The sequence below is a fragment of the Macrotis lagotis genome, chromosome 2, assembly GCF_037893015.1.
Source record: "Macrotis lagotis isolate mMagLag1 chromosome 2, bilby.v1.9.chrom.fasta, whole genome shotgun sequence".
Classification (NCBI taxonomy): Eukaryota; Metazoa; Chordata; class Mammalia; order Peramelemorphia; family Peramelidae; genus Macrotis; species Macrotis lagotis.
This window is the reverse complement of record NC_133659.1, coordinates 331,651,479-331,666,510: the sequence shown is the minus strand read 5'-3', so window position 1 is coordinate 331,666,510 and position 15,032 is coordinate 331,651,479. Positions and strand designations below refer to the sequence as shown.

At 48.1% G+C, this 15,032-nt stretch overlaps 1 long non-coding RNA gene across 2 annotated transcripts; it reads right to left on the bottom strand.

Annotated features, from left to right (window-relative positions):
- Positions 1-1,199: 1,199 nt before the first annotated feature.
- On the bottom strand, positions 1,200-7,228 carry LOC141515420 (uncharacterized). Of its 2 annotated transcripts, none has more exons than XR_012476323.1 (3): positions 6,936-7,228; positions 3,265-6,572; positions 1,200-1,959 (listed from the first exon to the last, which is right to left on the bottom strand). It is a non-coding gene; the product is annotated as an uncharacterized LOC141515420 (long non-coding RNA). The 2 variants fall into 2 exon arrangements; XR_012476324.1 differs by having other exon boundaries at positions 3,265-3,834.
- Between the last annotated feature and the right edge of the window lie 7,804 nt (positions 7,229-15,032).

Sequence of the window (15,032 nt, the reverse complement as noted above, 5' to 3'; positions counted from 1 at the left end):
GAGCTCCGGGGTTCAGTCCATGGAAGGCAAACTCCCTAAGCTGTCCCAAGTGGAAGAGGTTGCCATGGGAGAGGGAGCTGGCCCTCATTGGAAGTCTTCAGGCAGAGGCCAGTTCAGCACTCATTGAGGGTGGGGCCTGGACCAGGGTCTGATTCTGATTCTCCCTTTAAGCCAACTTTTAAACCTGTGATTTTTGAAATCAGATCTATAACCGCATAGGAAATCATAGGAATGCCATTTACTAACTAGCGTTGAGGTAGGGCAGGACTAGGCGGCTTGTTTTCTGCCAAGGATCATTTGGATGTTTATAAGATCACTTGTGGATCACCAAAAGTTATCAATTTAGGGGCGGCTAGGTGGCACATGGATAGAGCATCGGCCCTGGAGTCAGGGCCTGAGTTGAAATCCGGCCTCAGACACTTAATGACCTAGCTGTGTGGCCTCGGGCAAGTCGCTTAACCCCAATTGCCTTGCCAAAAAACCCCTAAAAATGATGTGTCTGCTTTATTTGCTAAATATTTCATTAATTCACCCCTAAAAAGCTTCTAGATTTTTTGAATTTCAAGGCCTGCCTGCAGTTGCCGTGGCAGTGCCAGGCCAAATGATTTCGCTGGGGGGGTCAGTGTTCCCTCCCCTGATACAGACCTTCAAGGCTGGCAAAGATCTATAAAAATACCAAAATAACACCCTGGATGTTCAGTTGTTTTTCAGTCATGTCTAATTTTTTCTTGGCAAAGATATTGGAACGGTCTGTCATTTCCTTCTCCAGTTCATTTTACAGATAAGGAAACTGAGGCAAACAGAGTGAAGTGACTTGTCCAGGGTCACACAGCTGCTAATCTGAGCTTGGATTTGAACTCAGCAAGACGAGTCTTCCTGACTCCAGGTCCAGTATGCTATATGTACTGGTACCACCTGCCATCTGCAACTTATAGATGAGGAAACTGAGGCAGAGATTCAGTGACTTGTCCAGGTGGACACAGGTCTTCCTGACTGCAGTTTCCATCCACATTCTGTCCATAAATCACCAAGCTACATCTGAGTTTACAAGGAAAAGGTAAAAAAGACAAGTACTAAGAACATGTCTCCGAAGGAACCCAGTAGGGTAGGAACTGATGAGGGGCCAGGTGGAGGAATAGAGGAAATGGGGAGGGGTCCCTTTCAGCTTGGAACAGAGGAGGGGAAGTAATCATGGGAGATTCCTGGAGGTGCAGCCAGGAGACAGAGGAACAAAGACTTGGAAAGCAGAGAGAGCCAGATGAGAAGGGGAGATCAGAAGTGGTTCTGTTTTTACTTTTCACTTTTTGGCTTTACAGCGTTTCTATTTTGCCAGAACGTGGACCCTGTGAAGGGGCAACAATGAGAGCCAGGCCCGGACCAGCGGGTTAGAGGCCGGCTGTGTAAGGCCTTGAATGCCAGGACCAGGAGGTCATGTTTCATGTGTTCTTGGGGGTTGGTTGTTCTTGAAGGAGCAGAGTGGAATGGGGAAGTCTCAGGGCAGACTCTGAGGGGGACGCTTCCCCTTGGCAGCTATGGAGGGTGATCCCAGAGGGGAGAGATGGGAGGCAGGAAGGCCAGTGAAGAGGTGACCTCCACAGATCATGCAGGGGGTTGGGGGAGCCTGAGCAAGGGGCTGCTGGGTCTGGAGGGGCTGCCGGGGTTGGGGGGGATGCAGACGGGGAGGATGCCTCCGAAAGACCAGAGACCTCAGGGACAGGCCTTCCATAGAGAGGGGACATTGACAGTGTCCAGAGCTGGCCAACTGATGACCTTGGCTTCCGGGGTCCGGGGCTCCCAGACTCCCCAGGGAGAAGATTCTTGGGGTTGAAAGCATCTCCCTGGACCCAGATTCCCTCTTAGGCCAGCAGGCTCACATTTCCTGGGCACAGGCTTCCCTGGAATCACCCCAAAGAGGGATCACCTGTGCAGGCCGGCATTCCAGACCTCATTCCATTCTCCCTTGAAAGAGAGAAAAAATCTGATGAAATTTCTGAGCGTGTGGAAACAGGGAGGTCTTGGGGGAACTTCTGTAACCTTAAAAGGAGCGGAGTTTCCTGGAACTCCCTGGGGGGCTGAGAGAAGGCCTGGGCAGCTCGACTGGGTCACTGGAGCTGCAGAGTGTGCCCCTGGGGGTCCAGAAGTGGGGGGCTGGCAAGAGATCTCGGTTCTCTTAAGTATAGAGCGTTGGTTGGGCTGAAAGTTCCCTCTCAGGCCTGACATTCCCTGTTCTAAGCTCCCTCCCATCTCTAATATTCGGTCCTAAGACCCCTTCGCAACTCTGACATGCCCTGTTCTAAGGTCCCTCCCATCTCTGGCCATCCCAGCCCCCTCACCTTCTCGCTCTGGTCCTCGGTGCTAGCCTCAGAGTTCCTGGTGCTCATGTGACTTTGGAGAACTCTCCCCAACTCCCCCTCCCACCCCTGACCCCTCCCCACTCCCACCCCCCACATCCTCCAGCAGAGTCATCGGAAAACTGCCATGAGAGAAGATGCTAAAGATAGCCAGATCATGCTCCCGACTTCCCCAATTCTCCTCAATAGCCCTGGGTCAGTTCCCGGGAGGCTGCCCAGGTTGGGCCCTCCTGCTGACCCCACAAGGACTCGCAGCGGCCCCTAGGCCAGGTCTCCCGGGTCACCTCTAGGTACCTACTGACCTCAGTAAAAACATTCTGAGCCTTATGGGCAGGCCTTCATAACGGGGACCCACCTGGCACAACCCCTTAAGTCCCCAAGGGCATGCCCATGGCCACACGGGTCCCCAGCTCCCTCCTGAGCCGGTCAGTGGATGCCCTTTGGCCTCTTCTACCTTCTCTGTTTCCAGAGGCATTCTCTCAGGCCACAGCTGACCCGTCTCAGGTGGAGGGGGGGAATGGCATTTGGGGGATGGAAATCAACTCTGTAACGAGCCTTGAATGCCAGAATAAAGACAGGGAAAGAGGAGAAGCCTCTCTTCAGATTTCCCTGCTGAGAGTTTGGGGAGAAATCAATGATCACGCCCAGGTCTGGTCCTGGTGTTTATTATTTGGGGGGCAGGGAGGGGGGTAGATGCTGGTACAAGTCTCCAACAGCTCCCTCTCAGGAACCCCTCCCATCTGAATAGAACTCCCTAGTCACAAAGAACGTTTTGATCCATTCTCTTTTTTGGGGGGAGGTGATGGAATTAAGTGACTTGCCCAGGGTCACCCAGCTAGTAAATGTCTGAGGGCAGATTTGAACTCGGGTCCTCTGATTCCACATCCAGTGCTCTCTCCACCACTGCACCTACCTGCCCCAATCTTCCTTCTCCTTCAAACCTTGACACCTGGAGAGGGCGGCAGGACAGCGCTCCATACAGTCTTCCCATTTTACAGCAGAAAGAACACTGGGCTTGGGTTCGGGGAATCTGGCTTCAAGTCCCACCCTGAGAAGGGATTGAGATTGGAAGCGTCCCGGCTTCTCCAGAGGAGGAAACTGAGACCCACAGAGAGAGAGAGAGAGAGAGAGAGGAAATGACTCCCCCAAGGCCACCCCTAGATCATGAGCAGAGCCAGGAATAGCCACTGAGCCTCCTGTCCCCAGCCCAGGGCTCTTCCCGCTGCCCGGCCGCCTCATGGCCCCTGCTTCTGCTCAAGGGGCCGAGGCTTCCAGGGAAGGAGGATGTACGTGCGTGAGCAGGGAGGGAGGAAGGGTTCCAGACTCAGTGACTTCTGCAAAGCCACTAGAGGAAAGATGAAGTGAGAAAACCAGGGGCAGCTGGTCAAACCTCCTTCCGGAATCTTGCCCTGATCCTGAGGGCTCTTGTGCGTCCCTCTGCGTCTGTCTGGGGGTGACCCCGGACCGTCATTCATAATCAAAACTGCAAAAATAATCATGGGGGTGGTAGGATAAGGATGGGAGTGGGAGGGATTTTGGTGGGGTGGGGACTCCCAGATGAGTAAACTCCCTCCACCAATGCTGGTCAACACCTCCCCTGATGTTTGCCAGACAATTGCCTGGCAATGACAGGCTCAGGATCACCCAATCAGCATGTGCCAAAGGCCAGATAATAAATGATGAGAACAACAACAATAATAGTAATAATTGGCATTCCCATGGTGCTTTAAGGCTCATGATACTTTCCTTAAATTCCCTCCCAAGAGCCCTAAGAAATTCTAGGAGGCAAGGATATCTAATGGGGAAGAGAATCACATTCCAAGTCACCAGATGTGAGTCCAAGTCCTGACCGTCTCTCCTACTATCTAGGTGACCTTGTGTGAGTCTCTTCCTCTCTCTGGGTCCCAGTTCCTTCATTTGTAAAATGGGAGAGTTGGACTAGATGGTGTCTGGGACCCAGAGAGGAAGTGGACTGGATTCACACTCAGGGCCCTTCTCCAAAGAGTAGACTAAAGGGATTGGGCTCCCAGCTCCTCTTCCTTCCACGGCTTTCCCTCTCTTATTTATCTCCTATTTTACCCTGCTTCTTTGCTGCCTCCCCTTTAGATTGTGAGACCCCACCCCAGGGCCCTCTTTTACCTTTCTCTGTTTCTCTACAGGATTGTCTCCTGGTAGGAGGTTAATAAATGTTTATTGACTGACTGTTAATAGCTATTATTGAACTCTAAGTAATGTTGAAAGGGAGAATGTCAGAGAAACCCAGGAAGACTTTTATGAACAGATGTAGAGGGAAGTGAGTGGAATCAGAACCATTTCTACAATAGCCACCTTGAAAAATAAGGAATTTTGACAGACTTCTTCAGAACTCAGATCAATCGGTGGCTAGCCAGGGTGTGGGAGAACCAAGGTGGAAGGCTGCTGAAGGAGACGTGGTTGTGGGGGCCTGGCCAAGGTGGGGGTTTGTGTTGCTACAACTATGTGTGTCTGTTACAAGGGTTTTCTTGTTTTCTTTTTTTTTTTAACAGTATGCGGGAAGGAGAGAAAATAAATGCTTTTCCATTGAAACACATACAATGAAATTAAAATGGTTTTAAAAAAAGAAATAATGCTTAATTGTCAAAGGTCTTGGGCGCCTCAGAGGGTGGATGCCAGGTATTGTTTTCTTGTCTGAGGAGGATGAGATGCTCGTGCCAACTGAAAATTCCTTACTCCTCCAACTGGGGCTGGGAATCTAGTCACCTCTCCAAAATCCCAAGATCTGCCCTTCCCAGGCATCCTCACCACAGTCCCTCCTTCCCTAAGCTGCTGCTGCCTTCCAAGAAAACAGGGGAGGTCCTTTTTGTTTCTTCATCTTCTTTCTCTCCCTATGTCTCTACGTCTCTCTCTCTCTCTCTCTGTTTCTGTCTCTGTCTGTCTCTCTCTCTGTCTCTCTGTCTGTCTCTGTCTGTCTGTCTGTCTCTCTGTCTCTGTCTGTCTATCTCTCTGCCTCTCTCTGTCTCTGTGTCTGTCTGTCTGTCTCTGTCTGTCTGTATCTCTCTCCCCCCCCTTTCTTTCTCTCTCTCTCTGCCTCTCTAGTCTCTTTTTCTCTCTCCCTGGCTCCATCCTCTTTGTCCCTTTGTCTTTCCTTCTTCCCCTTATGCCCCACACTTGGTGACATATACCCCCAACCCAGAAGGGAACCCATGGAATAGGGTGAGCCAGACTTTTTGACAAAGCTGTTGCCTCTTTCAACCTCAGGAAAAATATAAAGGAGAAAGAGAGAGACAGATAAACAGAAAAAGAGAGAAAAAAGAAAAGAGAGACAGAGGACAGAGAGACTGTGAGAGACAGAGAGACGTGCATGGAGAGAGGGAGGGGAGGCAGAGAGATAGACAAAGAAGCAGAAAGAATAGGAGAAGGCAGGACAGAGAGACTGAGAGACACACAAAGACAACAGAGAGAAAATGAGAGAAGCAGAAAGGAAGAAGAGAGAGAGAGTGTGTGTGTGTGAGAGAGAGACAGAGAGACAGAGACAGAAAGAGACAGAAAGACAGAGAGAGAGAGAGACAGAGACAGAAAGAGACAGACAGACAGAGAGAGACAGAGACAGAAAGAGACAGACAGACAGAGAGAGAGAGAGAAGAGAGAGAGAACCTTTTGTGGGAAATAAAATCTCTCCCTTGCCCCCCCATCCAGAGGGAAAAGCACCTTCTGTACTAGGATTATAAGATTTTTATGTAGAAGGGACCTTAGCATCCCAACCCTACTTACAGGTGAGGACAAAAGGATTGATATTTGAGGAACTAATCCCTGGAGACAATACAGAATTGTTTCTCTTTCATCAGCTATTTCTCTGGTTAAGTGGCTTTGGGGTGGGGGGGACTGTGGACCTATAGGACCCTCTGGAACATCAGCCTCTTTTTTCCATTCTCTTAGAATTCACATTGTAAAATGTTAGTGACAGGAAGGACCTTCAAGCTCATCCCAAGCTTCCAGTTGACAGGTAAAGAAAGTGAGATTCAGAAAGGGCAGAGCTTTGCCCACAGTGCCCCGGGTTCTCGAGTTGGGGTGTCGGCTCAGGTCCCCAGTTCCAGCTTGGAGCTCCTTCCTCTTCTCAGTCCTGTCTCTTGTCCCTTTTTCTTCTTTCCTTCTCCACCTTTCAGTCCCCCCGCCCCCAAGAGTTTCCACATCTTTCCTGGGGACTGGAGATGAAAGGAGAGAGGGGGATGGCACTGGGAGAAGCTGTAGGAATAAGGGGGGTTGGACAGGAATGGGGAGGGAGAGGCTGTCTCCCTGCCCCTTTCCTGGCCCCTCTCTGGGTCTCCCAATGGAATCCTGGTGTGGCCACACCAGGTGTGGCAGTGTGGGTGTTGGCTGGCAGCCCCGGTTTTGACAGCCAGCTCTGGGGACTGTGCCTGAACCATCATGCCTGACTGTTCCTATGGGTGAGGTGGAGAGGGAGCAGAGGGAGGAGGATGAGCTCAGGAGGCAGGCAGCCTGTCCCAGGTCCTCTCCCCATCCCCACCTCACCTCTTCCTCACCTGTGTCTTCCCCACAACCCCCTTGGCCCCTGCCTTCTCACCCCCAGTAGCTCCTCACAGTCACCTGAGCCTCAGTGCAGGAGGACCTGGCGCCACGGAGGTCCAAGTCAGCTGACCCCCAGCGAACTGCGGTGTGCTCTGCTGTCCAGCGACTTGTGGCAGCCGTCACGTTGGGCGGAGAAGTTTCTTTCTCTACATCTTATTTTCTGAAAAGATGGGAACCAGTCCCAAGGGATTGTGGGCAAATCAGTCATTCTATGTTCTATAATCTCTCTTACCTCAGATGTCCCATGTTCTAAGGGCCTTCCCTGCTCTGATGTGCCACCCCCTAAGGTCCCTCCCAACTCTGACATTCTAAAATCCCTCTTTGCTCGAATGTTCCATGTTCTAAGTATCCTCCCTCCTCTGACATCCCCTATTCTAAGAACCCTCCCAGCCCTGAGATTCTCTCTGTCTTGGGCAGGTAGAAAAAAATGCATGATGACCCAAGGTTCTCTGAATTCAGTTTTCATCACCCGTTGCATTTCTTCACCACAAGAACCGATGCCCATTCCAAAATCTGCAGGATGCCTGCTTTGTTCTGTCTGTAGGAGATCTATCTCCTTATTTGTGACCTGGGGGACCAAGACAAGGTGGGGATCCTGCTCAGGGACCCACATGCCCTTTCTAGATGAAATGTTGCAGCCTGGGGGATCCATTCCATTTAGCCATGTCATCTGTACTCCCAGAAGCCTCTCCTTTTCTGGGTACAGCTCTCGCCCACCTTCCAATCCATCTCAATTTAAAGGTCCCTACTCTTTTTTTAACTTTTTTTCCAGTTATCTTGGATTTATTTTTTTCTTCCTTCCCACCTCCCAACCCCCTTGAAAAGAGAAAATAAAACCACTTGTAACAAATAAATATTGTCAAACCAAAAAAAAAAGTCCCAGCGTGTCCATGTGTCTCATTCTTCATGACCTATCCCTTTGGCCCAGATGTGCCAAGCAAGTTTTGAAGGGACCCAAACCTTACTATTCAAAGACCTCGGCCCCACCTGCTGCGCCAGCTCACTTGCCCTCCCACAGCTGTCCCCATCTGACCATCCTTTTCAAGGACCTCCACCCTGCCTTTTCTCTCTCCCTAGACCTCAGTGGTACCTACCTAGAGGCTGCATACCACAGCCACTGAGAAGCACTGAATGAAAGAACTGTGAGGAAGGTTAGAAGAGGGGACATCAGAGCTGGGAGGGAGCTTAGAACAAAGAATATTGGAACTGGGAGGGCCCTTAGAAAAGGGAATGTTGGCGGCGGCTATGTGGCGCAGTGGATAAAGCACCGGCCTTGGAGTCAGGAGTACCTGAGTTCAAATCCGGTCTCAGACACTTAATAATGACCTAGCTGTGTGGCCTTGGGCAAGCCACTTAACCCCATTTGCCTTGAAAATACCTAAAAAAAAAAGGGAATGTCAGAGCTGGAAAGGTCCTTAGAACAGAGGACATGTGAGTTGGGAGGAACCCTAGAACAGAAATAGGCAGTACCTTAGAACAGGAATGACAGAGGAAGATATAAAAATCTTTTAGTCCCACTTACTCAGTTTGCAGAGAAGGAAACTGAGACATGGAGAGATAAGATGACTTGCACATAGTAGAAGACTGAGTCTTCTTCCTCCCACCCAATGTTCTCTGCAAGAGCTCCTGAACTCTCAGAGGGCTATGAAAGGGGCCAGAGTTGCCCTCCCTGAGCCTCTCCCAGTGGGCTTGGTGCCCTCTCCCCAGCCCTGCCTGGCAGGGCTCCCAGGGTTTCCTGATGAAGCTGGAATTCAGAAAAGCCCTGGCACGTGCTGGAGGCCTCTGGCCTGCTGGGGCATCTCCTTGAAATCAGGCTGGGCATCCCACCAGACTCGCAAGGAGAGGAGTGAGGGAAGGAGGGGACAGGACAGGACATGATCCAGAGAGGGTACACGAAGGGGGAGAGAAGGGCAGCCTAAAATCCGGGACCCTGAGACGATGGGACGTGGCCAGCCGCAGGGCCCCTGGCAGAAGAATGTTGGCAAACGTCTGATGGGCAGGGGGCAGGCTGTGGCAGGCTGAGAAGGTAGAAGTGGGTGGGACCACCCGCTCTGTGAGGATGAGCCCTTGGGGAATTCTCCATCTCAGTCCCCAGGATTGTCACCCCAATCTCTAACCTCCTCCCAAATCTAGAGTCCTTTGGCCAAGACTCCATGATCTGGTATCATCTCCAGCAGGTTTCTGGTTAAACACTGCGGATTTGCCTTCTTCCCGGGAGCCTACCTGACCCCCACCCCCCAACCAAGACCTCAGAGAACTCTCCCTCCTAACTGAGACTGAGGCAGGGGATTTCTTCTTGTTTTTGTCTACCCCATGTCTAGTGCAAGTGTCTGAAGCTTAGTAGGTGTTTATAAATGTTTGTTCATGTGTGATCCAGGGAGAGTGGAAAAAGTGTTGGTCCTGTAATCAAAACTTGCCCGTGCAACCTTGGATAGGTCCCCTAACTTCCCTCCAAGTGGTTAGACAAAATGACCTCCAAGGTCCCTCCTAGCCCTGACCTCTCATCAGTGATCCTGTGAATCGAAACAAAACGGGAGTCACAAGTAAAAGGAATGACCACAGCAAGGAGAAAGCTTAGCACAAGGTGAATATTTTTCAAGAAGCATTTTCATTCATTGCTTCTGAGGAGGAGAGAGCAGGGAGCATCAAGGAAGGCTGTTGAGGTGTCGTGGATGCCCTGAGAGAAGTGTCGGGTTCAGATTTCTCTTCAGAATTGATTTCCATTCAGCAGTGAGTGCCCAGCTGAGAGCAGTTAGTGAACATTTGTTGAGGTTTCTCCATCGGTATACAGAGGCTGGCTCAGGAGTGGGACCAGAAACACTAGGTAGTGAGAATGACCAGGGAGGGAGCAGAGAAAGGTCAAAAATGGGGTAAAGGCTTCAACTGGGGAGAGAGAGAGGCTGACCAAGGGCTCAGAAATGACATCAAGACAAAAGACGGAGCTAGAGGGAGGGAACAAAGAGGAAGGCTTCAGGAAAAGAGGGAAAGGAACCCAAGAGAAAAGGAAAGACTGGCAGTTGGATTTCAGAGCTCAGGATCTTAGAAAGCCATTAGCCCTTGGAGTGCTGTCCAAGGTGGCAAGGGCTTGTGGAGATGAAAGTCATGGGATTCAAGTACCCAAACAAAGTACACAATCATGATAATGAATTATCTTGAGTCATGAGAAGAGATATAAGACTAGCTCTCCTTCTCTTCTTCATGGAATTGGGAAACCGGGGGTGAAACATTTTACACACAGTCAGATTTGATTTCTGGGGTAGGTTAGTTGGTTATTATAATAATAAGTATTTCTAGAATACTCTAAGATTCACAAAACACTTTACAAATGTCTAATTTGATCTTCACAAGCATGAAAGTAGTGCCTTATGATCCCCATTTTACAGATGAGGAAACTGAGGTAGACAGAGGTTAAGTGACTTGCCCAGGGTCTCACAACTAGGAGGTGTCTGGAACTGGATTTGAATTCAGGTCTTCTTGACTTCATATCAGTACTCTTATCATCTGTGCTGTCTGCTCTCTGAGTGGGACAGGGAAGAGAAATGTATTATGAAATGAAGGTAATGTTTTTGTTTGTTTGTTTGATTGGTTGGTTTTTTTTACCTATTTGAAATTTTATTTAATTTTTTCCATGCAAAAGTAGTTTTTAACACTGGTTCATTTGCAAGTTTATGTGTTCCACATTTTTCTACCACCCTCTCTTCCCTCCCCACTCTCCATGGTGGTAAACAAACTGATAAAAGTTGCACATCTACAACTGTGTTTTACATACTTCCATATTAGTCATGTTGCGAAAGAGGAGTTAGAACTAAGGGGGAAAAAACCACGAGAAAGAAAAGAAAGCTCTAAATAAAATATTTAAAAAAGCAAACACAGTACACTTTGCTCTGCATTCAGACTCCATAGTTTTTTCCCTCTGGATGTGGATGGCATTTCCCTGAATGGATATCTCAGGGTTGTCCTAGATCTCTGAACTGCTGAGAAGAGCTACCGCCATCACAGATATCATCTCACAGTGTTGTCGATGATGTGCGCACGCAACGTTCTCTCGGTTCTGTTCCCTTCACTCAGCATCAGTTCATGCAAATCTTTCCAGGCTTTTCTAAAGTCCAATTGCTCATGATATTTTACAGAACAATAATACTCCATGGCTTTCACATATCACAATTTGTTCAGTCATTCCCCAGTTGATGTGCATCCCTCAAATTTCCAATTCTTTGACACTACAAAAATCTGCTATAAATATTTTTGAACATGTGAGATTTCCCCCACTTTTTATGATCTCTTTGGGATATACCATGAGAATCGGTATTTCTGTATCGTGTGCACAATTTTATAACCCTTTGGACATTGTTCCAAATCATTCTCCAGAAAGGTTAGATCAGTTCACAACTCCACCGACAATGCATTAGTGTCTCAATTTTCCTACTTCCTCTCCAACATTGATCATTTTTCTTTTTTGTCATCTTACCCAATCTGATAGATGTGAAATGGTAGCTCAGAGCTGTTTTAATTTGCATTTCTCTTATTAAATGAAGGTGATAGGAAAACAAAAAATACCCATACATTTGTTTAAAAACTGAAGAGATTGGATTAAATGACCTCTCAGGTTCCTCTCAGTTCTCAGTCTGTGTCCTCTTCCAGCACTTGGTCCCTCTCACTTTATTACTGAAGTCTGTGTCCTATGTGGACATCCTAAACTGTGAGTTGGATAAGGATAGTGGCTTTATTTCTTTTTATTTCTTTATATTTCTTTATTTCTTTACTCGTTCATTCATTTATGGCAATGGGGTTACGTGACCTGCCCAAAATCATACAGCTAGGTAATTATTAAATGTATGAGTCCGTATTTGAACTCAGGTCCTCCTGACTCCAAGGCTGGTGCTCTATCCATAGTGGCTTTATTTCAATTAAACCTGCTTTGTCCTCCAGGACTTCATAATAAATGTTTAATAAATGTCTATTGTCAGCGATTCTTATAACAACCTTGGGAGGTGGTCAAGAAAAGTATCATTGCATCCATTTTACAGATGAGAAAACTGAGACTTAGGGAGAGTTATTGGGTTCAAGGGTCATAGGACTGGGCAAACCCTCTCCTGCTGTTTGAGTCATTATACTGGTTAGTTGTGTTTATACTGGTCAAGTGATATCACTTCTCTACACCTCAGTTTTCTCCTCTAGAAAAAAATAGTTCTTGATACACACTCCCTGACTCACAGGATTTCATTAGATCATAGACTTAAGTCATCTAGTCCAATTTTATGTTTTACAGATCAATATAAAGAGTCTTGGAGACAAGAAATGATTTAACCAAGGTCACCCTGGCAATATGAGAGAGGAAAGGCTTTGCAAATCTTAAAGCCCCAGGGAAAGGAGTGTTGTTATCATAGCATACTGCTCCTTTTCTCTGTATCTCAGTTTCCCGATCTGTGAAATGAGTGGGTTCCAGTATCTCCCCAGAGGACATGAATGGTGACCTTTGAACACATGGCTGTTTCTTCCCTCTAGAGCACACGACTAGCCAAGGTGAGTGGAGAGGGAGGCCGGGGGACTGGAGAACCCTGGCAGGTTCCCAGCTCCAATGTCTGCAGTCAGGGAACACAATGGGAGCTGTGTGAAGGGACCTGGGGTGGGGCCCCCCCATGCCCTGCCTTCCTGGGGCCTGAGGCTCCTGCCAGTTAACAACAGGAATGCATGGAGATGTCTGAAAATGCCAGGCTGAAAATGGCCATTTCCCTCGTTTCTCCCTTTCTGTCATTGTGCAAGAGAGGAAGGCTGGGGTGGCAATTGGGGAGGGGAGAAGAGACTGCAGGCACCTGCCCCTTCTCACACACACACACACACACACACACACACACGGCTCTAAACTGAAGTATAGAATATCACATCAGGAAGGCACCTTACAACCCAAATCAGAGCTGAGAGAGACTTTAGAACTTGCAATGTCAGACCTGAGAGGAGCCATAGAGATTATGAAGCCCCCCCCCCCCATTGTAAGGATGAAGGATTTCCATTATTCTACCCCGCCACACACACACACACACACACACACACACACACACACACACACACACACACACAAACCCCAGGCCATTCCTCTTTCCCAAAACTCAGGAAAGAGGCCCCATATTGGAGGAACTATGAGCCCGGAGGCAGGTAAGTGCGGAGGCTGAAGAAGAAACCAGACCTATCCATCCTTCACCATTCATCACCATTTGGACTGCTTTGGGGATCAGTGGGAGAAGAGTATCCATCCCTGTCCTGGCAGCCCCAGGGACCCCAGGCTCCAGCCTTATCCTACCCAGTTCATTGGGAGAATACACAAGATCCTGCCCATGGGCGAATCCAGTCCAGTTTTCTGGACACCCAGGTCAAGTCTTAAGGTATCTTAACCTTGACCCAAGAGTTTTGACATTGACCAGTTTCTAAATCTTTCATCTTTCCTCCTGCCTCAGCCTCAGTTAGAAGGGAGAGATCTCTGAGGTCTGGGGATGGTCCAGTAGGCTCCCAGGAAGAAACCTCCTGGGTTCGAAAGCTTCTACAGGCTGGCTTTCTGGATCTGAACCCCCCTCCCCAAGATGTTAGTGTCCTCCCTCCCCAAATAACCTTCTAGTCGTGTATTTACTCTGCATTTACGTTGTTGTCTCACCCACAGAATGGAAGCTTCCCGAGGGCAGGGCTGTTTTATTGCTGTCATTGTCTCGAATAGGAAAAGTTTATTGAAACAAGGTAAACAATTTTGAAAAACTCTAAAACTGATGGACCTGATTTCAAAACCTTGATTCCAAAGAGTTCAAGATGAAATCTGGGGCCTGACTGGTGACAGAGAGAGGACAGGCTTAGGGTGCAGAATGAGATGTGCATTTTCAGGGGTTTCATTTTTTCTTTTGATATTAATTTTAGATATGAGTGAGGGGGGCTGTGCTAAGTCCCCAGCCTCACTTTCTCCTCCAAAGACATCCGGGTCCAGTGGACAGATAGGAATCAGAATGACCAGAGATGGCCCTGGATGCGAGGCAATCAGGGTGGAATGACTGTCCCAAGGTCACACAAGTAGTGAGTGTCTGGGATTGGATTTGAACTCCAGTCCTGACTCCAAAGCCAGTTCTCTAGCCACTGAGCAACCTGGCTGCCCCTTGTGTTTGTCATGGCATCACCTCCCTGATGTCAAGGTCTTCTTCAATAATGAAGGACAAATGTTATCATGATATTGTTATTAAATGGATGAGGGGAGTGGGAGGGAGAAAATGCTTGAATTTAAAATTAATTTTCAATTAATTCAATTAATATTTCAATTGAAAGTAAATTTTTAAAAATGCAATGCTGGTTAATTAAAAAAAATTAAAAAATAAAAGTTTGTTAACAGATTGGTCAAACCTTCCTGGCTCCTTGGGTTTAGGGACAGTCATGGATCAGGGAAGGGACCTTAGAGAGTCCTTTATTTATTAATGAGAAAGAAAGAAGAATCCCTTCAGTTACAGCTGAGAAAGACCAGTCTCAGAGAGGGGGAGATGACTTCTCCAAAGTCATGTAAACTTCCAGCCAGAATTCAAACTTAAGTCTTCTTTGTGAGATTTTTGATTTATTTATTTAAGGCAAATGGGGTTAAGTGACTTGCCAAGCCCACACAGCTAGGTCATTATTAAGTGTCTGAGGTTGGATTTGAACTCAGGTCCTCCTGACTGCAGGACTGATGCTCTATCCACTGTGCCATCTAGCTGCCCAATACATTTGATTTCTTTAAGAAACTTTTAATGTATCTCTGATTTATATATTCTCTTCCATTCCCCTCATCTATTCAACCAGCTGTCCCTTGTAACAAAGAACAAAAGGGGAAGGAGGAAAAGATAAGCGAGTCAGCAAAATTAACCAAAGCACCCACCAGACTGGGAGAGAAAACGTAGGGGGTCATGCCCACTGGCCCCTAGGTCTGCAAAAAGGGGCCTTGACCCTTCCTGTCTCCTGCAATGCCTCTGGCAACCACTTACTTTTGGAAAAGGAGCTGTATTAAAAGAAAGGAAGACCTGGGTTCAAAATCTGATCTTAGATTCTAGCTGAATCTCTCTGCTCCTCATTTGTCTCTTCTGCTAAATGGGGGGCTCAGCCTTGATGACCTCC